The sequence below is a fragment of the Pararge aegeria genome, chromosome 13, assembly GCF_905163445.1.
Source record: "Pararge aegeria chromosome 13, ilParAegt1.1, whole genome shotgun sequence".
Classification (NCBI taxonomy): domain Eukaryota; kingdom Metazoa; phylum Arthropoda; class Insecta; order Lepidoptera; family Nymphalidae; genus Pararge; species Pararge aegeria.
This window is the reverse complement of record NC_053192.1, coordinates 16950669-16976768: the sequence shown is the minus strand read 5'-3', so window position 1 is coordinate 16976768 and position 26100 is coordinate 16950669. Positions and strand designations below refer to the sequence as shown.

The 26100-nt window shown below is 35.9% G+C and overlaps 1 pseudogene; it reads left to right on the top strand.

Annotated features, from left to right (window-relative positions):
* The first annotated feature begins 771 nt into the window (after positions 1-771).
* Positions 772-26100, top strand: LOC120628825 (annotated as a pseudogene).

The window sequence follows — 26100 nt, the reverse complement described above, 5'->3', positions numbered from 1 at the left end:
ACCCTACATTATAGTTATGGGATACCTTGTTTTAGATGAAAATTTTCAACTGTTTATGACCCCTGAAAACTTCATCATTTAAAATTGTAGACTTTGTGAAGACAACAATTTTCGTTAGCTTTTCGTTTTAAGTATTCTGTAAGGTTGGTATAAAACAAGGCTACAAACCAAAATCACTATTGTATCGTTAGTCTGAAGCGCCCGTGACTAAGCAATAGCAACTGCGATTATAACATAATACCTAAAATTGTACTCTCTTGCTCTGTATTTATATCTCTGTAACTACTTTTTTTCTTTAGTGTACAATAAAAGTGTATTCATTCTTACCTTTAATGAATGCAAAGTTCAAGACATTTAATACTAATAATACAAGGGTATAGGGTCAAGCCCACTTTGAGCTTTTATTGAAATATTTTAGCTTTGTTTTTTAATTTAAATTCTCGGCCGGCACATATGAAAATAAATTTACACAGGGAAATCTTAACCCATAATTCTCTTCTTGGCTTGGACCTTGAATATCGTTGTTTATAAACTAAACTTATAGACTAAAACAAAATAATAATAATTATTATTGTATTTTTAGTCGAAGGAAATTTATCGGGGTTTTTCATTCTTTTCAAGTTTAGAAACCATTTTATTTCGGTGTTTTCAAGTATGCGTTCCATTGTAGGTTGTGATATGGCGATATTCTCCAAGCGCATACATTGTCGACATTTCTAAAATTCAGTTAAGCATATTGCTACAGAGTAAAATTAATTGACAGTAACTATAATGGGGATAGTTATAAAAAACGTTAGCTTTTCTGTGAGTTTGTCGTTGACGGCGTTGAAAATCATCGGTTTTTGGGCCCCGCAAAATTTGGAGGGCAGTCAAAAATTACTTTATGATTTCTACGGATTTGTATCATTTATGTTTCTTTTGGGTGAGTACTTACGCATTTTTAATTCTGTTTAGTAAATCCACTTTGATTTTAGCAATTAGCTGCCTCTTTGGTTTAATGGTTCAAATATGGGGCCAGAGAATTATAGTGTTGGGTTTTTCTATCAAGAAATTCTTAGCTCCAGGCCGGAGTTTTCAAATTGGCGGTGATTCGCCCCCGTGCTTCGGAGATCACGCTAAGCTTTCGGACTTGCGCCTGATCTCTTTCCGATTGTGTTGGAGCTGCCTTCCCATCGGACTGCAAAAGTGAAGGAATCGAGAGTGCCTAGGAGAGCACGTTAAGTCGTCGGTTCTGGCTATTGCCACTATCGTGTGACCTGCGTAGAAGCGGCGTGGTGGGCCTATGCTCTAAAATGATCTCCGAGAGAGGAGGCCTATACAAGAGCTCCTCTCTCAAAGTGTGTTGAAGGCAACACTGCCTAGAAACGGTCTAATGAAACATGGCATTAAATATAACACTGGTGTGACTAACTGAGTGATTACTATCTCGATTATTATCTCGTCGTCTCTGTGGTCGCGTCTCGTCACATCCTTGGCACGGTTGCTACGTGGAAGCTCCTTGTTACTTTGCTATTTATAATTTTCCTGTACTCTGGGGTTGTCAATGATGGACTGACCGGCGGAAATAAGACAATCGTTTTTGTTATTTATTTGTTTTAGCACTCTAACGACTGTCCTGGCGTAGCAGCGTGCCGATACCCGTTTAGCATTCGACTTCGGTTGCGAATCACTTTGAACTAACTCTTACATTCTGTGGTTAATTTGATATTTAACTACAGGAAGAGAGAGAACGTTTCAGGCCGCAGTTTACCATTACCACGTGTTGATTTGTACATTTCATACGCCTTCGAAAACTTTACGAAGAACACTCAGACAAACGAGTATTACTAAAAGATTTTCTATTTTTTAAACTCCTAATTTATCTTTTGTCCTTTAGGCACTTATCTCATCATTCAAATTGTGGACCTGTACCTCATATGGGGGAACCTTCCTGCGATGACTGCTACGGCTTTTCTGCTATTCACGAATTTCGCGCATTCCACAAAGATATTCAACATTTATGTGAGGAGGGAGACTATACAGAAAATTATAAGCGAAGCGGATACTGTACTTCGAGAGGAAAAGAGCCTTGAGGGTAGAGAGATTGTAAAAAGGTAAGCATCTGCGGAATGTTAGATAAAATGATCATAATCGGGCTAATTAAAAAAAGGAAATAATAATACGATATTCATATTTATATTATTTTTTTTTTGTTTTTTTATGTTATGTATATATACTACAACAATACACGCATCGCCATCTTGCCCCAAAGTAAGTAGCTTGTGGTATGGATACTAAGAGCCTGATGAATATTTTTAAAAATAATATGACGGCCGATTGGCGCAGTGGGCAGCGACCCCGCTTCCTGAGTCCAAGGCTGTGGGTTCGATTCCCACATTTGGACAATATTTGTGTGATGAACATGAATGTTTTTCAGTGTCTGGGTGTTTATCTATATATTATAAGTATTTATGTATATTATTCATAAAAAATATTCATCAGTTATCTTAGTACCCATAACACAAGCTAAGCTTTCTTTGGGACTAGATGGCGATGTGTGTATTGTCGTAGTATATTTATTTATTTCTTTTATTCGTAAAATATCGCTACTAAGCGATAAGGCCGCCTTTTGTATTCTACTTCTATTTTTATGTTTCTTTTTTGTTCTTTTATAATTCTTAATGTGGTGTACAAATAAAGAGTTATAATAATAAATACTTATAGTATGCATATAAACACCCAGCAACTGAAAAATAATTCATGTTCATCACACAAACATTTTCCGGTTGTGATAATCGATCCCACGGCCTTGGACTTAGAAAGCAGGGTCGAAGCCCACTGCGCCAATCTGCCGTTCCATAATAGTTATGATAGGTACTCGAATAAAACTCTGCGAATTGTCTTTTTCCACTGGACTGTTTTTTTTTTTTATATTAAATTTATTTCTTCTAACACATAATAATTCACAACAATGCACACTATTTAGATTATAACTAAAACATTTATAGCTTAGAACGCCTTTTAACAACATTGAAACATGGGTACGTTAGTTAATACAATATATTAAATTATTTTGGAAATTTCCTACATTTAGATTACTAACGAGAAGTATCAATTGTAAGGCTAAACACTTCAATCAAAAATAAGTAAATAGCAAGAAATAATAGTTAAAGTGGGTAGTCTATCGCCTAGGGACAAGCGGTGCGAGCGTCTGATTACCATACGTCTACGTCAGCCGCACGTGACTTTTCTATTTAGATTTTACTGTGTACACAAACATACTTTATTATTAATCTTAAGTTTTGCGATCACAATATATTTATTAATATATTAAAATGTTTGTGCTTTTGTAGAATTTGTTGCAACAATTATGTTTTATTAGGTTGTGAATTAGCCCACTTAACAAATTATTCTTGTAACTTGCGGTTTACGTAGTTGACGCTGCAGAGAGTGAGTATTTGTACTTTGTATACCATTCTGTAATGTGATACTGTGTTGTTGTTTGTGAACACGAATAAATAAATAAATCCCTTACGCAAAAAGCAGATTTGCGAAGCGGTGATAGCTCACTGGGTAGGACTTCGACTTCACTTTCGGGAGGCTGAGTTTGAATCCCAGCACGCATCTCTAACTTTTCTATTATATTCATTTTAAGCAACAAAAATATCAATTGCTTCAACGGTGAATGAAAACATCGTGAACACCATTGAGAGTTCTGAAGCATGTAGGTGCATGTCTGAGAATTCTCCATATTGTTCTCAAAATGAGAAGTCCACCAATCCGCTCTGGGACTACCGGAGTCAACCACGCTGGCCCATTGACTCCACCTTTGAGAAAACTATGGAGAACTTTTAAGCATGCAGGTTTCCTCACTATAACTTAAACTTGATGTATCGTAATCAGTTGGTAAGGATCATACATCATTTCAACCCATTACCGGCCCACTATAAGGCACGGGTCTCCTCCAACAATGAGAAGAGGTGAAGGCCGTAGTCCACCACGCTGGCCCAGTGCGGATTGGTGGACTCAAAAAAACTTCGAGAACATTATGTATAACTCACGATGTTTTCCTTCACAGTTAAAACAAGTGATATTTTAATTACTTAAAACGCACAGTACTTTGTTTTGTAGGTGCGTGCTGGGATTCGAAGTCGGCCCCACGAAAGTGAAGTCGAGCTTCTGCCACTGGGCTATCCCTGCATAAGCCTTTATTATTTCTAATGAAACTACCTTTTTTATCCTTTGATTAGTTACGACCGGGAGTCACGAAGGCAGCAACTGCTTTTCTTCATTCTGACCTTTCTTACTGTCTTCGGATGGGCTAGCAGTGCGGAGAAAAATAAACTACCCCTACAAGCATGGTACAGTAAAATATTTTAGTATAGCAGTATACAAACAGTACGTAAAATAATTATAATTATATATTCATACCAATCAATCGCGTTTGTCGGATTCGATACCAGTCTGTAAGTCAGCCTCTGAAACTGCAAAGTCGAAGGCAGGTGTTTTTTTTAACGACTTTTAAGGGGGTAACTTCAACTATTTATTGCAAACGATTGGTTAAATGTGTTTTAAAATATTGTTTAAAGTTAGATCTAAAATTACCTTCGGTATCATGTTATAAAAGCATATACCCATCCCCACAAAGGATTTAATTTTTTTTTATAATTACTTATGTTTTGTTTAATAAAGACATTCCCACTGCAACTTTCACTGCCACACTCAAACGTGGACGAAGTCGAGGGCATAAGCTAGTACTAACTAACAGTACTTAGTACTTAAAAGTACTAACAAAAAACATTCAACTATTTCTTAACCTATTCCTAATACTAGGGTATATCACGACAGGTATCCTTACAACACCAGCAAATCTCCAGCCTACGAGATAACGTACCTGCATCAAATATTTGCGCTGTCTTTGGATGCGTTCCTCAACGTAAGCAAGGATACGCTGGTGACAACGCTAATAGCGCAGTGCCGCTGCCGCTTGCGTCTTGTCGGACTCTCCTTGAAGAACCTTTGTAATGAATTTCATCCTATAATAGGGGTAAGAAGTGTACAACATAAATACATATAGTGAGCCCAAAACAACACTAATATACTTAGATAGATAGATAGAGATTAAAACACTTAAATATACGTTGCAACAGGCGGAGGATTACACAATACCTAAAGAATACTACTTTTAATATTTATATCTTGAAACGAGCAATTCTTGTATAATATATATACAAGAATTGCTCGTCGAATGAATGAGTGAATGAATACACTTTTATTGTACACCAAAGAAAAAAAGTAGTTACAGAGATATAAATACATATCAAGAGAATACAATTTGGTGGCCTTATCGCTACATAGCGATTTCTTCCAGGCAACCAATGGCGTAAAAGGAAAGAACATAGAAATGAGGTAGGTGGTGCAATAAATAAGATTTAAAATTATATAAATATATAAATAAAATATATATATATAAATATAACTACAATATATATAAATATATTACATATAAATACAAACAAATAACATAAAAAAAAAATTTACACACTTAAAATGATCCGCTTCAGCGATGTTCGGCCGATATATATATTTGGAATTTTGGAATAGGCTCCGACGATTTTCATGAAATTTAGTATACAGAGGGTTTCGGGGACGACAAATCGATCTAGCTAGGATTCATTTTTAGAAAATTTGATTTTATTTGTGTTTTCCGGTAATAATCAATTTGGTGCAACGAAGTTGCACGGATCAGCTAGTATTATAATAAAAAAAGAAGAAAATTAATTTATTTAAAGTAGGTGGATTTGAATTTGAATTATTCAAATTCTTGAAATAAATAAAATTTGAATTTGAATTTGAATTGGTCCCAGGGTCCTGCAATCTGCAGTTAAACATGCTAACCACTATACCACCGAGGGATTTGGAACCAATCCTATCCTACTTATATTATAAATGCGAAAGTTTGTAAGGATGGATGAACGGATGGATGTTTGTTACTCACTCACGCAAAAACTACTGAACCAATTTGACTGAATTTTGGAATGGAGATAGATTAAACCCTGATTAAGTTTTTTATTCCGGAATATGTAGGTATACTTCCCGCAGGATTCATGAAAACCCAACTAAAGAGATTTCTTCCAGAAGTCCAGAAGCCCCCGAATATGAAACTAATTGAAGAAATGAAAGTCGAGTAGGTACAAGGGTACACCTTGGTAAATAAAACAATAACATGTCGAAAAAAAAAAATAGCACTAACCTTGTAGCACTATGTTTTTTTACGACAACGCGCCTGATCTAAAAAGATTCCTAGGTATACATCAACCGCTCACAAATAGTTATCACCTAAGAGTTGGTGAAACGTTTTTTTAACATAACATCGCCTAAATAATAAGACATTCGATTTAGGCGGTCTAGATTTAGTGAACCGCAAGTGACTTTACGATTTAAAAGGGTTTACATACATATGGTGACGACAGTTCAGAATACAGTTGCCACCATCTCACGGGTGGAAAGTAATATAACGAGCAGCAGCGTAAAAGTCAAAGTGACGTCAAATTTTTCATTTTTCAAATAGGCACATTTGTTGTACAAAATGTGTACATACTAGTGAGTAGGGATGGCGTTAACTACATTCGTTAACTTAAAACTATTGCTACGAGAGTTCCGAATGCGCCCTGGTCTAAGACAAACAAATCGACAACAAACTTAGGTGTTTTTTTTATCGCCATCTCACATTGTCATTTGGCGTCCTATATGCTACTACTACTATCTACTGCGATCACCAAACCGTCTGCCCAGTGTGGTGATTAAGGGCAAAACCCCCCGTTGATATAGGTCTTGTGTCCAGCAGTGAACTGTAATAGATTATTGATGAACACAATCCTTTGAACCAACCAGCCGGCGTTCAATACCACCAATCTCAGAATCTCTAAATCTAAATCAATCCAAAAAAAATTAAATATCTATCCTAGCTAAAACGAAAATTACTAAAGCCATCTATCAAATATATGACATCCCTAGCCACCCTGTTGTACGTATCTATAACACACACACACACACACACACACACACACACACACACACACACACACACACACAATGGAACGTTTCTATAATTACTGTACTATAACTCGGAGGTGGGCGGTGGTACATGCAGCACAGTTTTTACAATTGCAGTGCCACAGTATTTTAAGTGCAATTGTAACCGTTCCAAATAAAGATTTCTTATAAAAAATTAAAAAAAAAAACTGGATGTCAGCAGCGCGAAGGCTCTAAGCTCTAGAATACCTCTTACCTATGACGAGGAGGCGATTAATACGTACGGTAAATGATCGTTTTCAGGAGTCCTCGACCAGAATGTCTCTTACACCATCACCAAAAACGTTTAAGCTTACACAAGACCAGGAGATCATAGTGAAAAAGAGACTTCGTTGCTGCGTGATTCAGCATCAGAAGGCGTTGGACGCCGCTGACCAATTGCAGCACTGCTTCTCGGAGCCAACCTTTGTGCAGTTGAACGTGTCGTTGGTTATCATATGCGTGACGGCGTTTCAACTGACCGCGGTAAAATTTTTAGCCATTGCTTATCCTTTTACAGAGAATACAATGTTAAAAGGACACCACTTCTTTTAGACCCTTCAATTTAGTTTACTATATTATTTAGTACTAGCCACTCGCGTTCCATCGGTCCTCCGAGCTTATGTGGGTTCCATTGCCACTTCCGACGAGTTACGACCGTAACTCTGGTTATTCTGAAAAATGAGAAAATGTGTTGAATACTCAAACTGGATATGAATTTCTAATATCTCTATGAACAACATTTTGACAAACATAAAAACCAAAACGATAAAATTAAATGTTATTGCAGCAAACGAGCAATCCGATCCGACTGATATCAATGGGCACTTACCTTCTAAACATGATGTTTCAAGTTTTTATCTATTGCTACCAGGGCAATCAGCTTTCTGTGGAGGTAAGTCAGCAGCATTTGTAACTGCACCGTTAAAGAAAGTCGTTCCTTTATATTCTGTTATTTTAAAATGGAATTGCTGGTGCGGAATGCAGTCCAAGGGCGTCTCCAACACCACATCTCTAGAGCATCGATTTTCCGGCGGTCTTGTAGTCTAAGTGACCAGGTCTCCGCTCCGGATAAAAATATTGGATCGGAAGGCATGTCTTATCCATTAGGTTCAAACCACTTATTTATACCGTTTAGTTATACGTAATGAAAATATCACTTCTTTAATGGTGAAGGAAAACATCGTGAGGAAACCTGCATGCTTGAGAGTTCTCCATAAATCATAATTCTCAAAGGCGTGTGCAGTTCACCAATCCGCAATGGGCCAGCGTGGTGGACTAGGGCGTAAACCCTTCTCATTGTGCATCAATATTTCCAAAAACTTAACAATGTCTCGCCGTCATCATGAGCAGCAACGAAATCGTAAATTTATTTTTCTCCTACAAAAATCGAACTTAAAATTGCATAGTTCCGATCTATATCCAATGTGCATTCGAATTTATAATAGATTCCCAGAAAATGTCAAAGAAAAAGGGATTACAAAGTATTTATATATACAATTTAAAAATATTGAAATAATAAAACTAATTATATTGTAAACGATTTTTAAATAATTTATGAAATGTTAAATTTTTTGTTAATAAATGGTCTGCCTCTTTACTACCCCAATTGCTGCGCCCTTTTGATTATTGTGATATTAATATGAACGATGTAATTTAAAATGCATGTTTTGTTTTTTAATATTATTAATTAATTTTATTTTATTTAGAAAAATGTGTACAGCAGGAATCTCCTTATGGACTAGACTATTGATTTGTGCACAAATCAGTTCTTAAACACTCGCGTTAAAGTAACTTGTGTTAGTCTGAATTGAAATTGAAATTGGGGCCTCGTAACCTTTAATGGGCCGCTAATGGGTAGATATGATGATGAGTTAAACGTAAACCATTTTGTTTAAATTTAGAGTGAAGAGTTAGCAGGCGCTGCGTACGAGTTTCCCTGGTACGCCTGCAGCGTCCCAATCCGCCGATCCGTCCTAATCCTCATGAGGAGGGGTCGTCGTATCACCAAACTTAATGCTGGCGGGTTCACAACCTTGTCTCTGGCTTCTTTTATGGCTGTAAGTCCGCATATTTCGTCTCAAAGTAAAGGGCAGACCTCATAAAAATTGAATAGAAGTTACCGACCCGGTAATCGAACGCAGGACCTTGTGATCCGTTACTGAACTAACCACTAGACCAACGCAGTTGTTATCTACACCTACACAGAATTCAGAACATACAGAACCCGCAATCAGCCATTATTGCATGCAGTGCATTGTGTCCAAAAATGTTGATAACGCCCCGTGCACATCTCACTTTTGACCCGCGAAATGATGTTAGCTCACAAACTTCCCTATTTTCGCCATTTTATGGTAAGCGTTGAGAACATTAGAGGTACAATAATTACTGTCAACTGATAAATGGAATGTAGTGACTAACCGCCTGTTCCAGAAACACAAGTGGAGTGGCTTTTGGATGTTCTTAATTCTTTGCACCTAGACTGAAATTATAAAAGCATTATATAATATTTATACCAGTCAAGCACCGACACAAAATAATAAAAAAAAGTATGAACGTTGAATCCTAAAACAAGTAAATAGATATCCATGCTGAGTAAATTGTGGGAAAATATTCAATCCGCCATTATGTTGACCGATTTTCACCAAACATAGCAAACAATACACCCGACTAATTAAAGTTACAAACAAAAACAAAATGAAAAACGGTGTACGCACACATACACACACACACGCACGCGCACACACACACACACATACACATACACATACCGACAACATTAAGGTAGACCGTTGCGACAGTATAGAGGCTTTTTAGGTCCCTTATAACTGAGGCCAGTAAGGGTTCTTCGGCTCCCCGCACTTTCCGTATGTTTTTTTTTTCTTCGCTTTTATTTCCTTTTCTGTGGTCTAGCTTGTTGGACCTCTGATTATCTTTACCCGGTGGTAATCGTACGTTGTTTTTTTCAGATCATAAAAACATCGTATTCAATGTTCACACTGTTGCAGCAAATGGATTCAAGTAATTAAAAGAGGCTTTATCTATTATCACGCTTGAGGTTTAATAAAATACTATAATTTGAAGAAATAAAATATGAAATATACCATACGATTTTTATCTGCCTGGTAAAAATTATAAAATATACCAGGCAGTTAAAACCCCACTTCTGGATTATATGTATACAAATGAACATGGAATAGCATCGGAATAGTTCATTTTTCATTTTTATGTATTTATATCATAATATCATACATATTTATATGTTCTACCGCTTACCATGTATCTATAGCTACGCCTTTGGTTGCCTGGAGAGATCTGCGATATGGCAACCAAATTGTACCTATTGTTATTATATGTATTGTAATGAATGAATATACTTTTATTGCACACCACAAAAAGTACATAAAAAAGAAAAGTATAACAAAACATCGTATACAATTTGGCGGCCTTATAGCCTCATAGCGATTTCTTACAGACAACCAATGACGAAGATAATAAATACAGAAAAAAGTTAGGTGGTGCATGCATCATATACCCATAAAATAAATATTTTATTAGTTAAATAAATAAATATAAAACAATATTTATCACTAAAGACAAATAAATATGATAAGTAACCATAAGTAATAATAAGTAACCTATTTTATATATATAAAATGATATTTACTTAAAAATAATACAAAAAATTTAATATGAAACACAATAACTGACCTTAAGGCTCTATTTGTGAAATGTTATGAACAGTTTCTCCTTGGTATACCTACAACTAAATTGTATTCAATTATTTTTAATGTTTATAGACGAGTGCTTGACTCCAGCCTAAGGAGCACGCTTGCGTAGAAGATGCCTATTCGCTCTTTATATGAAGGTACTCATATTGTAGGTACTGAGGAAAATGGAAGCTGGAAGCTAGAACCTTGCGAATCAGAAACGAAAATGCGAAGCGCTTCGTACGCGTCCGCGGTATAACAACCACGTAGGGATGCAGATCCTTAAGGTGTATCGCGGTTCGATGGTAAAAAGGTGAGGGGGGAACTAGATCAAACAGTTCTTCAGCACACTCTCCGACATATATCTTATAGAATACCGAAAGGCTGGCAACATTTCTGCTTTTTTGCCACTCTTTGACATATGAAATGTGCTCTCAGTTTAAATGAGACAAATACTAATTATTCCGACGTTATACACAGTAAGGTCTTTAAATTTATTTGTTAATTATAAATTGGTTATTAATTTAACACGTCTCCGTTTTTATAAATCGTGTGATTTTCTTATGTTTAAACACCTAGATATGTAGCATTTAGCAATAATTAGACGCCTGCAGTATTTAATAACACCCCCAAGGTGTTAATAAGTGTAATATCGTAATGACAGGTAGCAGGTAACATCCCTAAATGCTGTTCACAGGTGTACACATAATTAAAAATAGACAAGCATGCATCACAAACCTTTTTTTCATTTAATCAATAGTCTATAACAGTCCACTGTTGGACTAAAGGCCTCTCCCAACGGAAGGGTTTTCCCATTTTTGATTTATTTCATTAGGTACAAGTTAGCCTTTGACTGCAATTTCACCTGGTGGTAAGTGATGATGAAGTCGTATGGGAGTTATATCAAAGCCGTAATCAGTTTTTACGCTACATCGCACTGAAACGCTTAATAGCTTAGATAATGAGCCACGGCCGCAGCCTCCCACCACTAGACCATGGAAAATTCAGGAATTATTATTTCCCAAATTCCCACGCTCTGTAATGGGCCCCTAATGGGTTTATAATGATAAATAATGATCTAGTTTAACATACTATATTAATTGCCTATATTAACATATTTATATATCCTAAATTCGAATTCAAGTTCAAACTTTTATTTGCGTGATTGCAGGTTAACAAATTCGATGTATAAAAAAAATAACATGTTCCGTGCAAATTATAATAACAACTTAATTATAAAATTATTTTTTCATTTTATACAAAAGAAAAAAAAATAAGGTATCAAAACTGAGAAATTAAATAACAATGTAAACTTAAAATGGAATATTATAAAGTAAACTAAAGTATAAACCTAGAAACACAATAGTTAAAACCTTAAATTTTAGTTTTTTTTTTTATGTTTATAGACGAGCGTGCTAAAAAAATATAAGGAATGGAAGGCCCAGGTATTCAGATATTCACTGCAATACCCACAATGTTCAGGATAGCACTGAGATCTTTCATTAATTAACAGTATTATTGAAGCTAAATACCTAGTTTCTTATATTAAAGTATTCATTTTACAAAAGACATCATTAAAGCCCACCAACCTGCTTTAGAGCAGTGTTGTGGGTCTGTACTCTATAAACCTGACTTCCCAAGGAGTGAAATAAAACAACTGGACTGACTCTAATACTGTATATTAAGCTTCTCTATAATTCATATTACTTGTTACCTTCAAATGACTCTACTACCAGTTCGGAATGCTGTCTTCGGCAGAGAAGACCACTGGCAAGAAACTCTATCGTTGCTCTTTTATTCAATCAATTAAAACAACTTATAAACACAATTACAACATCATCATTACAACGTCATATGTAATAACGCTATGCCCTTTGATACAAGACATATTTTAAGACAGGTCAAACATAACTACTATTATCACTTATAACATCAGGACTTTTGGAACAAGTTGTTTGTATAGAGCAACCTCTGCTACATAAACTATCTGTATGAAATAATGCTAGGGCTACATATATGATACCTAAATAACCCAAAGGATATAAGAGATATACTTATCTGATGCAACATCAGGTACAACCATAGTACCAACAACTTTTAACAACTTATCTCAACACCATCACCAGTATATACGACTCTTGTTTTGCCACAACAATATTTCGTTAAGTATGTCGTTTCCATCATAAATCATCTATTCCCAATTTGTAACGTTCTATCCACAATACTTTACTTAATCTTCTATTCTCAATTCATTAATTTAAATCCGTCCTCACTTTTCTTTGCCGCCAATCTAACTTGTCAAACTCGCGTCTCCCGCCATAGATCCTATACCTTTCTTTGACAGTCTACTAAAGTCCATTATTCTATTTTCAATACATTATCAATGAGTATACAAACTATGATTTGTTGATACATTTAATATAATCATCGGGTTTATTATAGATAAAGTGCTGTAATTCCCTATTTCCTAACAAGCGCTTGACTGCAATCACACCTGATGGTAAGCGATAATGCAGCCTAAGGTGGAGCGCACTTGCCTAGAAGATGCCTATTCACTCTTGATTTGAAGTTACTCATGTTGTAAGAACTGGGGAAAATTGTTACTCGTCTACTGAATATAACTGAAGAAGCATAAGCCATTCAGTAATATCTTAGATTTAGGCAGAGATATGTATATCCGAATAAGCTATATCCGAATATATAAATAACTAAACATAGTGGACTCGAACACGTTTCGAAGAACGACAATGCATTAAACCCAGTGCAAGTTTGAAGATCATGCAACGGAAATCATAGCGAAGTTAGAAATCTGGAAATGACGCCATAGCGCCGCCATAATTGAATAAAAAAAAAAATAGTCAACCTAGCTATTGCTCGCGACTTCATCCGCGTACACAATGAGTTTTAAAATTCCCACAGGAATATTTTTATTTATTCCGGGGTTCCTGAGGGAATCCTGTGTCCTATTGCCGTCTAATGGATGCAAACTATTTCTATGCAAAATTTTACCGAGATAAGCGGTCAAGCCATGCTTATGTCGTCATCATCATGATAGTCTAAAACATTCCACTGCTACATACCTCTCCCAATAGGAGGGCTTGCCATCACCACGCTGGGTGTGAATTATTGCGGTCTAAAGAGACCGACTAGTCCGCCAGTCATCCAAAGTCATGAAATAAATATTGCTTGTAAATAGTGACAAATGATCTGTACTTGTCAGAGTTTCAGCTCTAATCATCTGTATTCAATCAACCCAAATTCGATTTTCAAATTTAAATTTGGATAAAATGTTTATTCCACCTGGTTGTCAAATAACAATAGACTCCTAACCTATATTAAGGACTGACGCAAAATCGTTCCATTACTTTTATTAAAGTACCCAATACAAACGACAGATATGAAATTTTTAGTAAGCGTCAATTTTTCACTCAAAATTACAGAGGTAATTTGCCTGTTTTTTGGATTATGGCGTCCAAACTATTTGACAGGATTCTATGAACATCTTTACAATTTCTATTCATTTTTATCATTGATGTCTATTGTCGGTAAGTATGAAGTATGCAATTTTTAAATGCTCAATGAATATTTTTAGTTCTTATACAACGTGTAACAGAATTACACCTGTGAAGTATTATATCGGTTTTCATTTACACGTTGTATAAATTTAGACCTAATTACCATAGGTAAGTATTAAACAAGTCTGTGTCCCGTAGCTTTACCTTTGGGATACCAGAATGGAGTACCCAAATAAGGGACACTGTTTGAACCGATAATATTCATATATACGATATTATTCAGTAAATCACTTGCTAATGCAAAATTTGTTAAGTTACTTTTAAATCATATTAACGCCTCACTATTAGACACAGGCTTCCTCTTTCATAGAAGAGTCTTAGAGCTCAGACCCACCACACCGCTCCAATGCAGGATGCAGAGCTTTAACCGTCGGTCCCGGTTATTATTACAATTTAGTGATAGCATAACGTGCTCTCCGAAGCACGGGGGTTGACCTGGCAAGTTCTGGGACGACCCGGTATTCGAACCCAGGACTTCGTGATTCGTACTTAAACATGGTAACCACTATACGAGGCAGTTGGTATCTTAAATAGGTACTTTACATAATATTAGTTACATAGTTTAATAATTGAATAATTATACTACGACAATACACACATCGCCATCTAGCCCCAAAGTAAGAGTAGCTTGTGTTATGGTTACTAAGATGACTGTTGAATATTTTTATGAATAATATACATAAATACTTAGAATATACATATAAGCTCCCAGACACTGAAAAACGTTCATGCTCATCACGCAATCATTTTCCAGTAGTCAGAAAGCAGGGTTGCTTCCCACTGCGCGAATCGGCCGTTCAAATTCAAAATTCATTTATTTCAAGTAGGCCTAACATAAGCACTTTTAAAATGTCAAGTCTGTCTGTTGGTAGTGACTCTTCTACCGGTTCGGAAGGCAGATTCTACCGAGAAGAAGCCGGCAAGAAACGCAGCAGTTGCTCTTTTCCAACATCAACAATTTACATTTTACATTTTAACATTTATTTTTCTATCTTGTGAAAGATTAAAGCGGAACCGGTTGCTTCCAAGCAACCTTGTCATTAAAAGGCGTTATATAAGGCAGTCTATAAAAGTCCCTTTCATAAATAGATAAAAAAAAACCATTATAATAGTTATTTGAGAGGATTTCAATTCTTATTAACAATTTTGTTATGTTTTGGTGTAAGTACTTCTAAGCTAAATTTAGTATAGGTACCTACATAATCGCCCAAGTGGGTGACCTCGTTCAGGTGTGGGGAAACTTGCCGCTGATGACAGGAACCATTTTCTTACTGCTGACCAATCTAGCTCTTGGCACTAAGGTATGTAATAGAAATAAAATAGAATTTGAAAATGATATAAATGATACAATATGTAATATTAAATGGCTGACATTTAATAATTTAATTATTAATCTTGAAAAAACAAAAATTATGACATTCATGAATAAAGGTAATAGTATGGCACTAGACATTAAGTATTTAGGTAAAAAAATTGAGGTAACAACAAACACAAAATTTTTAGGCTTGCAAATTGACGATAGCCTTAATTGGAAGAATCATATTGAGAATTTGTGTTTAAAATTAAACAGATTTTCGTTTGCATTATATATGCTGTCGAAAGTGGTTAATCAGACAGCGGTTATAATTGCATACAATGCGTATGTCACAGCAAGTTTAAGATATGGTATAATATTTTGGGGTAATTCGTCTGATAGAGAGCGAATATTTAAATGTCAAAAGAAGTGTCTAAGAGCTATATGTCACTTGCGTCCCACAGATACGTGTAAACCGTATTTTGAGAAAATGAAAATACTAACTTGTCCTTGTTTGTATATTTATGAAGTTCTGGTATTTATCAAAAAGAACAATCACTTGTTTACATATAGTGATAGCGAACGCAGGAAAAATAAATTATTGTATGAGCCACATTCCACAGCGTTATTTGGGAATAGTATTTTCATAATGGCGCCTAAAATATACAACAAATTGCCAGCGTCACTAGCCAACAGAAACATAAATCTTGTAGATTTTAAAGATAAGATAAAAAAATTACTTATTGGGAAATGTTATTATACCATCCAAGAATATTTAACAGACACAATATTATAGGTTTGACATTTACAGTGATATTATAATTTGACATGAATTAATTAGATATTTGTAATTTTGTATCAATATCAGTCTTAAAGTTTATTCTTATTTTAATAATGTGGATTTACTTAGGATAGTATTATTATAGTAAGTAGGAATTAGTGTACGATCATATATATTTTTTGCATGCCATCTAAGGCGGATTGTTTGTCCCTATGTTTTGTGTACCTACCAACAATGTAATACCAATCTGAAAATAAACGATTTGATTTGATTTTGATTTGATTTATGTCGACTGTACTTACGTCATTAGGCTATAAAATAAAAATTAAAAAAAAAGAACCGACGATTAATTTCGTGTTTAGTATTCTACTAGCCCTTTCATTTGATACCTATATTAAGGGAGCTTTGAAAAATTATGTAATCCGCTATTTTGTGGCGGCGGCCATCTTGGAAACGTAGCTAAGAACACTCCAGACTAAAAAAAAACACAATCAAAATCGGTTGCAAACAAACATACACACACGACAAACTTATAAGTAGTTTTTAACTAACGTCTATGCTGCCCTCCTCAAACTATAACGTCGTTAACCAAAATTTGGCCAAAATAGATTTTTGATAATGCTATCGTACTAAAAAAAAAAATTCTATCGATCAATCTAACCGGTATTTTCCTATTCGCTAAAGTTTTCGATACAGCAATATGAAGAACGTTTTTAACTAACATTGCCAGTTTAAAATGCCTCAAAGCCGCGTTAATTTGAATTGCTACAAGGTTTTTTTCTTCAATTCCTTAACTATAATGTCGTTTGTTTATTTTACTTAACTTCAAAAGTGTTTAAAGTAATTTTGTTCATGTTTAAATTTAGTTTTTCTACAAAATTATGGTGCACTATTCAATAACTTAAATGTCTTTTACCGAAAATTTTAGGCTCAAATGTCTTTAATGACACATAAAGGTGTTACAGTTTAATATAGTTAAAATAGTGTTACCCAGACTGAAATGACTGTATCCCGCAATACTTAGCTTAAATTTCCCTAACTATTCTAGCATATTGCGAGGTTCTGACTAGTTAATGTAGTGCACCTGTGAGCCAAGCTTTTCGGAGCAGACGTGGCGCACGGGTTCAGTGTTTTTTTCGTCTCGATGGCGGACAGAATGTCCAAGAAAGCAAATAGCTTTTTATTTTTATATGCGCGAAACATACATTTTAATTTATTGTATCTTTAGTTGAAGCCTTTTAGTGTGTTTCTTAAAATTTGTTCTAATATGCAAGGAATTCTATACTTGCCACTAGTGCCAGGAACCTCAGGAAGGAATATTCTGGTCTTTTCTGTTATATTCTATTCTGTTTCGTTCTATTTTGTTATATTATATACTTATCTGTTCTGTTCTATTCTATTCTGTTCTATTCCATTATATTCTATTCTATTCTGTTCTATTCTATTATTCTGTTCTGTGCTGTTATTTCCTTTTATTTTCTATTCAATTCTGTTCTGTTCTGATCTGTTCTGTTCTATTCTATTCTATTCTATTTTGTTCTGCTCTACTCTATTCTATTCTATTCTGTTCTGTTATATTCTACTTAATCGAAGAAAAAGCTTGGGTGTGAATTATTTTCTAACAACCTTCTAACTCTAACCTCCTAATAATTTTAAATGACAATGTGAGCTTGTGATAACAAAAAAAAAACACCTGGCTTAGTTGCGTCTGGAGCCCTCGTAGCTTTAGTTTTAAGTTTACGAATATTGTTATCGCCATCATCTCACTACCGTGTAAAAATTTTTCATATAATGTACGCATCAAAAGTGCCATCCATGGGCCTGCTTCAATAAAGATATATTTGACTTTGAAAAATTTTCAAATCGTATTGAATATTTATAATTAATCTAGTAACTTATCCAGCTAATAAACACGATGTGGAGGAAGAAAGCAATTCAAAACATGATGGCGGAGTCGAACCACGAGTTGTCAAGTGAGAGCCGAGAGGTGGGCCGGGCGATGGTCAAAAGGTGACAAACAGAATATTTACTCGTAATCTCTGCGAGCTACCACTTCTAGCAGTGGCCGAGTTTGATCCCCCGCAGGCAGTTCTAACTTTTAGAAGAAAATAACGTGTGTGTACTTATGCACACGCGTTAGAAGTTATACTTCTTTAGCGTAACAAGATAACAATCTTTTCAAAATTTTTATCTCACGCCTTATTCAACGTTAGTAGAGAAAACGACACTAACAGCAGATAAAGGCATTTAATCCATTAAAGTTTTATTAAAACGCATTCTATCATTATCGGACCACCAAGTTTTACTGAGCACTAAAATTTGAGATTTTTGTACAAATAATCCAATTAATCACCGGAATGAGTCCGCTGACTTTGACAGTTGAAAGTGTACACTGCAAACCTTATAGCTAACTTCAGGGTGTCGGTTTTTTGTGACGGAGTGCGCGCGCATCGTAAAATGTGAGCTGGCGGACGATGTATTCCCGTCTCACTCGGCTTCGCCTTCATTCTATGTACTTCGGGACGAAGTACGTGTCAGTATGGCCGTGTTAGAATATAATAAAAGTAACAACTTGATAATTACCAAATTAAATTATTATTTATTGTAAAAGTATATCTTCAGTTTCAAGAGTGTTTCTTAAAATTAGATCTAATATGCAAGGAATTCTATACTAGCCGCTAGTGGCAGGAACGTCAGGAAAGTCAATTCTATTCTGGTCTGTTCTGTTATATTCTATTCTGTTTCGTTCTATTCTGTTATAATCTATTTTTTTCTGTTCTGTTCTATTCTATTCTGTTCTATTCCATTCTAGTCTGATCTATTCAATTATATTCTGTTCTAGTCTATTCTATTCTGATTAATTATCTAACTAATTACATATTGATTATCTAACTAATTACCAAATTAAATTATTATTTATTGTAAAAGTATATCTTCAGTTAATATTAATATCCTCATATTAAATATACGGACCGTTGTTATTGGTCAACATATAAGGATGTCACTGTACTTGAAGACACTAAATGCTTAGCGGCACGTCACTAAATGTTTAGTGGCGGTTGGTAACTAGCCACGGCCAAAGCCTCCCACCAGACCAGACCAGCGTTAATTCAGAAATTACAAATTCTCAAATTGGCCCTCCTATTTAATTCAGCGCTAACCGTTGCGCCAGGGAGGTCCTAAAAATAGGGGTTATAGGTATGAGATAGATAAATAGGTAAATACAGCTTGTTGTTAATTAAATTTGTATTTGTATTTAGTTACAACGACGAGTCCACAAGGCAATTACGTCTGTATTTTTCACTGGTGATGCTGACAGTGTTCTGCTGGGGAGCCAGCGCAGAAAAAAACCAACTGCCATTAAGAGCCTGGTTAGTATAATAAGTGTGTGTTTGTTTTGTAATTTTTAACTATGACGGCCGAGTGGCGCAGTGGGCAGCGACCCTGCTTTCTGAGTCCAAGGCCGCGGGTTCGATTCCCACAACTGGAAAATGTTGGTGTGATGAACATGAATGTTTTTCAGTGTCTGGGTGTTTATCTGTATATTATGAGTATTTATGTGTATTATATTAATAAAAAAATATTCATCAGCTATCTCAGTACCCATAACACAAGCTACGCTTACTTTGGGGCTAGATGGCGATGTGTTTATTGTCGTAGTATATTTATTTATTATTATTTACTATTAAATTGAATAAAGCTACAGTCACTTCTTTTCAGGTATCCATACGATTCTTCTCAGACGCCTGCCTACCAATTGACTTATGCCCATCAGGTTTGGGAGTTTCTGTTCTATTACCACAAACATAATATTAACGATTTAAAAAAAAATATACTACGACAATACACGCATCGCCATCTAGCCCCAAAATAAGCATAGCTTGTGTTATGGGTACCAAAAGTGATGTAATTTTTTATGAATATTATACATAAATACTTACTTATAATATACAAATAAACATCCAGACTCTTAAAACATCGTCACATTCGGCACACAAAAATTCTCTAGTTTTGGGAATCGAACCCACAGTCTTGGACTAAGAGAGCATTGTCATTGCATTGTGGGCAGCCCACTGCGCCAATCGGCCATCTAACCAACCAAAGCCGTGCAAAATTACCATGCCTTGAATGGTATATGGAAAACACTGTCGCCGCTAACTGCGCCAATCGGTATGAAAGAGTCGTTTATACTCTGTACATTGTACATCATACAATTTTTAAGGATTTCGCAGGATGAAGCAACTGTTATACACATATAACAGGGCAGGGCTTTTAAACAGGTACAGGGCGTACCTGTTTAAAATCCCTGCCAAAATCAATTCAGTTGGATGCTTAGTCTTTCGCATATTAATATTAGTTGGGATTGGGATTAAGAGCTGTAAGTGTAAGTAGCCTCGCAATATATTTATAATAATATAATCTTTATTAAACAAAACATAAGTAATTAATTATAAACAAAAAGTCGATATAAACAGCCGACTTACTAGAAACGGACATAAATTAGTGATATCTGCATATCGTCTGAGAAAAGTACAGAAATCCTTTGTAGGGATGGGTATATGCTTTTATAACATGATACCGAAGGTAATATTAGATCTTCTTTTACCTAAGCTTAACTAATTAAACACATTTAACAAATCGTGGTTACTACACGATTGATGAATTCCTTAACGATAAGGCTGCTTGGAAGCACTCCGCTCTCATCTATCACAAAACAGAAAAATTCTAAAGATTGTTAAAAAAAACTTAAACTCTAAAATGATGTTGGAAAAGAGCAATCTGCTGAGTTTCTTGCCGGCTCTTCTCAGTGGAATCTGTCTTCCGAACCGGTGGTAGTCAACACAAACGGACTGACTTGACGTTTCAGTGCTTATAAATTAGGCCTACTTGAAATAAATGAATTTTGAATTTTTTTAAGGCTGCCCGCACACAGTCCGCGTATAAGTCAACCTTAAACGATAGACAAATGCTGTCGCGGATTTTTTTTTAACAACTTAAACGGGAACAACTTTACCATACATGTGATGTTAACGATTAAAGTTTTGAAGCTCTCAAAAGGAGAAAAAAGTACCCCGATCTTAAAACATTCTTCATTGGTGCTATGCTCTGATTGGGCTAAGCGCGATGATATATATAGCTTATAGCCTTCCTCGATAAGTGTGCTATTCAATGCTAAAAGAAATCATTAAATCAGACCAGTATTTTCTGAGATCAGTGCGTTCATGTAAATAAACAAACAAACTCTTCATTTTTATAAATTAGTATACGATATACAGAATATTGACAATATGTTGACGTGTGTCTGGGCAGCCTAAGAGCAAATATTATACTTTCAGTGCATCGCGATATTCCTGGCGGCCGTTATCAACATATGCATGGACACGGTGGTGACGTCACTGATATCTCTGTGCCGCTGTCGGTTGAAGCTGCTTGGCTTGTCACTGAGCTCTCTGTGCGATGGGTCGGATATGGCTGATGACGTAAATACCTACATACATTTGACATTTTGCTTGTACCCTTAAAATTCATTGTGGCCCCTTTATAATAGACTAGCTTTTGCCCGCGGCTTCCAAATATTACCATCTTCATGGTAGGTCGTAAATTAATTTAAAAATTGAAACCCTGACACGGATAATAATTCATACGAACCTATATGATTTGTTGTGTTTGAACCACAAAACTATAAAGAAAATTATTTCCAGTAGTTCACCGATAAAGATATAGAATTAGTGAGAAAAAAACTCCCAGTAGTTCTGTGCAAGGGAGTGCTTTATTAGTAACGGAACCATCTAGCACAGTGTATAGTGTTCTACTAGTCAATCCCTTTCATTTGATACCCATACTGCGGGAGTTGTGAAAAATTATCCGATTGTGTGAAGACACACACACAAACACACACACACAAACTCACACACACGCACGCGCACACTGTGAATGTTCACGTGAGTGTGTGCGACAAACATAAAAATTATACCTGTAAACAAGAAGGATAGGATATATACTTTTTCGAAATCGTGTTACTATTACTCGTCTTTAGGGTCGCTTGATGGCAGCTAGTGACAAGATGGTTGGCGACCGCCTGCGCCACTGCGCGGTCCGCCATCAAGCTGTGCTGGCGCAAGTGACCCTGCTGCAGACCTGCTTCTCTACGCCCATCCTGGTTCAGTTTGGCGTCTCATTGATCATCCTATGCGTTACTGCGTACCAACTAGCTTTCGTGAGTATATTTAACCATGAGCAATGTCAGCTTTTATGAAAATTTAACTTAATTTGCTATACTCCGCAAAAAGCAGGAGAATCTGTATGGTGTAATTTATAATTTCTTCGATCTTTATACTCCACACCAAACAGATCTTGTACTACGTACGTTTCGCTCCGAAACCGTAACATCCTCAGGAGATGTTGACTTTGAAAATAGTTGTTAATCTCTGACTGTTCTAATGAAGCTTAATTTTTCGTAATATATCGTGGATATCCGCAAAGTAACACCTGCGTCTATCCAATATCCACAACATGTGTTTGTGATCACATTTCATCATACTACTCATATTTCAGGAGGCCAACAGTCTGGTTCGAGTTGTGTCGATGTTGGGGTACTTGTTAACGATTGTGCTGCAGGTGTTCATATATTGTTACCAGGGAAACAAGCTTGTTGAAGAGGTAGGTCTAGTGGATCATTTTTAACGGATTTACAAGGTTAAACAGTATTTAATAGTTGATCGCCTACAGCGGTGAAAGCTCGGCGGTCAGAGCTTCGGGCTTCCTTTCGTGGAGACCGCGTTGGATTCCCATTTACTTTTTGGAGTTATCTGGGTTTAGAATATACTTCTTTCATTGTACGAGGAAATCCTCATGGATGTCAGCAGGCCTAAACCAAGTTGACATGCCAGACTTCACTAGGAGTGGAATCACTCAGTGCCCTTCGGCCAAAACCTCAGGCCACTGAATGTAAGAGGTTTTAGTCCGAATTGGATTCCCACTAACTTTTTGAATTTATTTGCGTTTTTAATTAAGAAATTTAAAAATATCACTTACTTTAATGCTAAAGGAACAACTACGTGAGGAAACCTGCATCCCTGAGAGTTCGAGTAGATAATATTCTCAAAGGCGTGTGAAGTCTACCAATCTGCACATGGTCAGCGTCTTCTCATGCTGAAAAGAGTCCGTGCCTTTTAGCGGGCCAGTAATGGGTGGATAATAAGGATGAATAAACAGTTTATCAGCATTATTATTACTGACACTTAAGTCCTTTACGGACAAGGGTCTGCTCTAAGGAGAGATTCATTCTTCATCTATCTCTATCGGTGCTTATTTTCTCCAGGCTCGTATCTGAATAAAATCTGTTTCTTCTAATATTGTTATTTCGCTCTAACGAATGATGGCGTCCCTGTCACTTACCAGAACCTGCTAGCGCGAATAATAGAGTATAGATTGTAAAAAAAATCTCTCCAAAACCTTATTTTATTGCCACGCGAGATGTGAAAAGTAGAGTATTCAACTTAGGGTTAAAGCTACACGCAGGATTCGACAAATAACACCCTCGCTACGCTCGGGAGTAACTCTAAATTCCCTCGTTTACTTATGATTGATCCTGGCTCAAACTGCTTTTATTAGTGGACCTTTTTTCTTGGTTGTGCCACACATAAAATGGCGCAATGTAAAAATAAATTTTTCTTTCTTTCGATTGTTTGATTGTTTTTCATCAATTGTACTAATTGTATTCATAGATTTTGAACACTTTACACATTTTCCTTTTATGTTAAATCCGAGCTTGTATTTCGAATCTTATATTTATTTATTTATTTATACTCTTTATTTGTACACCACTCAGAAAAACGAGACAAAAAAAGAACAAACACATGAAGAATGAAGCAGGATGCAAAAGGCGGCCTTATCGCTAAGGAGCGATATCTGCCAGGCAACCTTAGGATTAGGAAAACTAAAAAGAAAACAAATAGGTGGGGTACACTATTTAGTACATACATACGAATATCAACATACTAATACATAAACCAGACTACACAAATAAAAAAAAAACTATTGATAAATATAAAAAATAAATATACTAATACATATCTTAATATACCATAAATACTTAAATATGAGTTTGAGTAGATAAATAAATAATAATAGTAATCTTTACTGAGCGAGATAATGAGGCTTAACAGCATTTTTAAATATGCCCAATGACTTCGACTGTCTTATGTTCAATGGGAGTACAAGATTTATGTAATCTTTGTCGTCTTAGATTTAAGTGAAATCATTTATAACTATCATTTTATTGTAACGCTGTTCATTACGAATAAATAAAAATAAAATAAAATAGTCTGTGCTTCAACATAGCATCAGGAGGACCATCTCGTTGGTCCGTAAATTATTACTTAAAAAAAATTAATGTTTAACAGAGTGAAGCAATTTCCACAGCCGCGTACGAAAGCCCTTGGTACGCGTGCAGTATTCCGGTGCGTCGGTCGCTGCTGATAATTATGACAAGGAGTAACCAAGCCGCCAAGTTAAGCGCCGGCGGCTTCACAGAGTTGTCTCTGACATGCTTTATGTCTGTGCGTAACTTGATAATTTTTTCACTCTGCACATAACGTGCGTAATTACAAGTATTTCGGTCCTGACGTCGTTAGTAATTCAGCTGTGTTGATTACTCACTGCGTCGGTCCGCCTAGCGTTGCTAATTAATTGGTGCCAGCAGCGTCTCACGTGAGCCAGACACGTGCCTTGACGGCCGACTGGCGCAGTTGGCAGCGACCCTGCTTTCTGAGTCCAAGGCCGTGGGTTCGATTCCCACAACTGGAAAATGTTAGTGTGATGAGCATTAAGTGTTTTTCAGTGTCTGGGTGTTTATATGTATTTTCTAAGTATTTATGTATATATAATTCATAAAAATATTCATCAGTCATCTTAGTACCCATAACACAAGCTACGCTTACTTTGGGGCTAGATGGCGATGTGTGTATTGTCGTAGTATATTTATTTATTATTTATTAGTTTTGTATATGATGGAATCGTGTTTAGGATGAATATAGCTGGTCTAGGTTAATTCATCGAAACGCATTGCGCTGTAAAATAGTGTTAATGACGTCCTTTTTTTATTCCGTTACAAGTTAGCCCGTGACAGCAATCTCCCATGGTGGTATTGTGATAATGCAGTCTGAAATGGCAGCGCGCTAACCTTTTAGATCCATACGCTAACTAGCTTGGTACACCTCTTTTAAGATCACAACGTTCACCACTGTGCCGCAAGGACGTTGGTTCGATGCCCACAACTAGAAAAAAGTTTGTGCGACGAAAATTAATGCTTATCTGTATATTATAAGTATTATTTGTATTATATTCATAAAAACATTCGTCAGCCATCTAAGTACTCATAATACAAGCTACGCTTACTTCGGGACTAGGCGATGTGTGTATTGTCGTAGTATATAAGTATAAACTTAAAAATAATTGTATGATACCGACAAAGGCGAAATTTCCGTTCCGTCTGAGCTGACCCTAATTCTGCAAGTTTGTTAAGTGTTTTCGAGTAGATACACGTGTCGCATTTTATAGCGCTACAGTAAGAGAGTAGATATCGAACATCCGATCATTGAATATATTAAATTTATGGTGTTTTTACAGATTATAAAGGCTTCATATTCATTCTTCACGGTTCTAAAGCAAGTGGAGGAAACATAA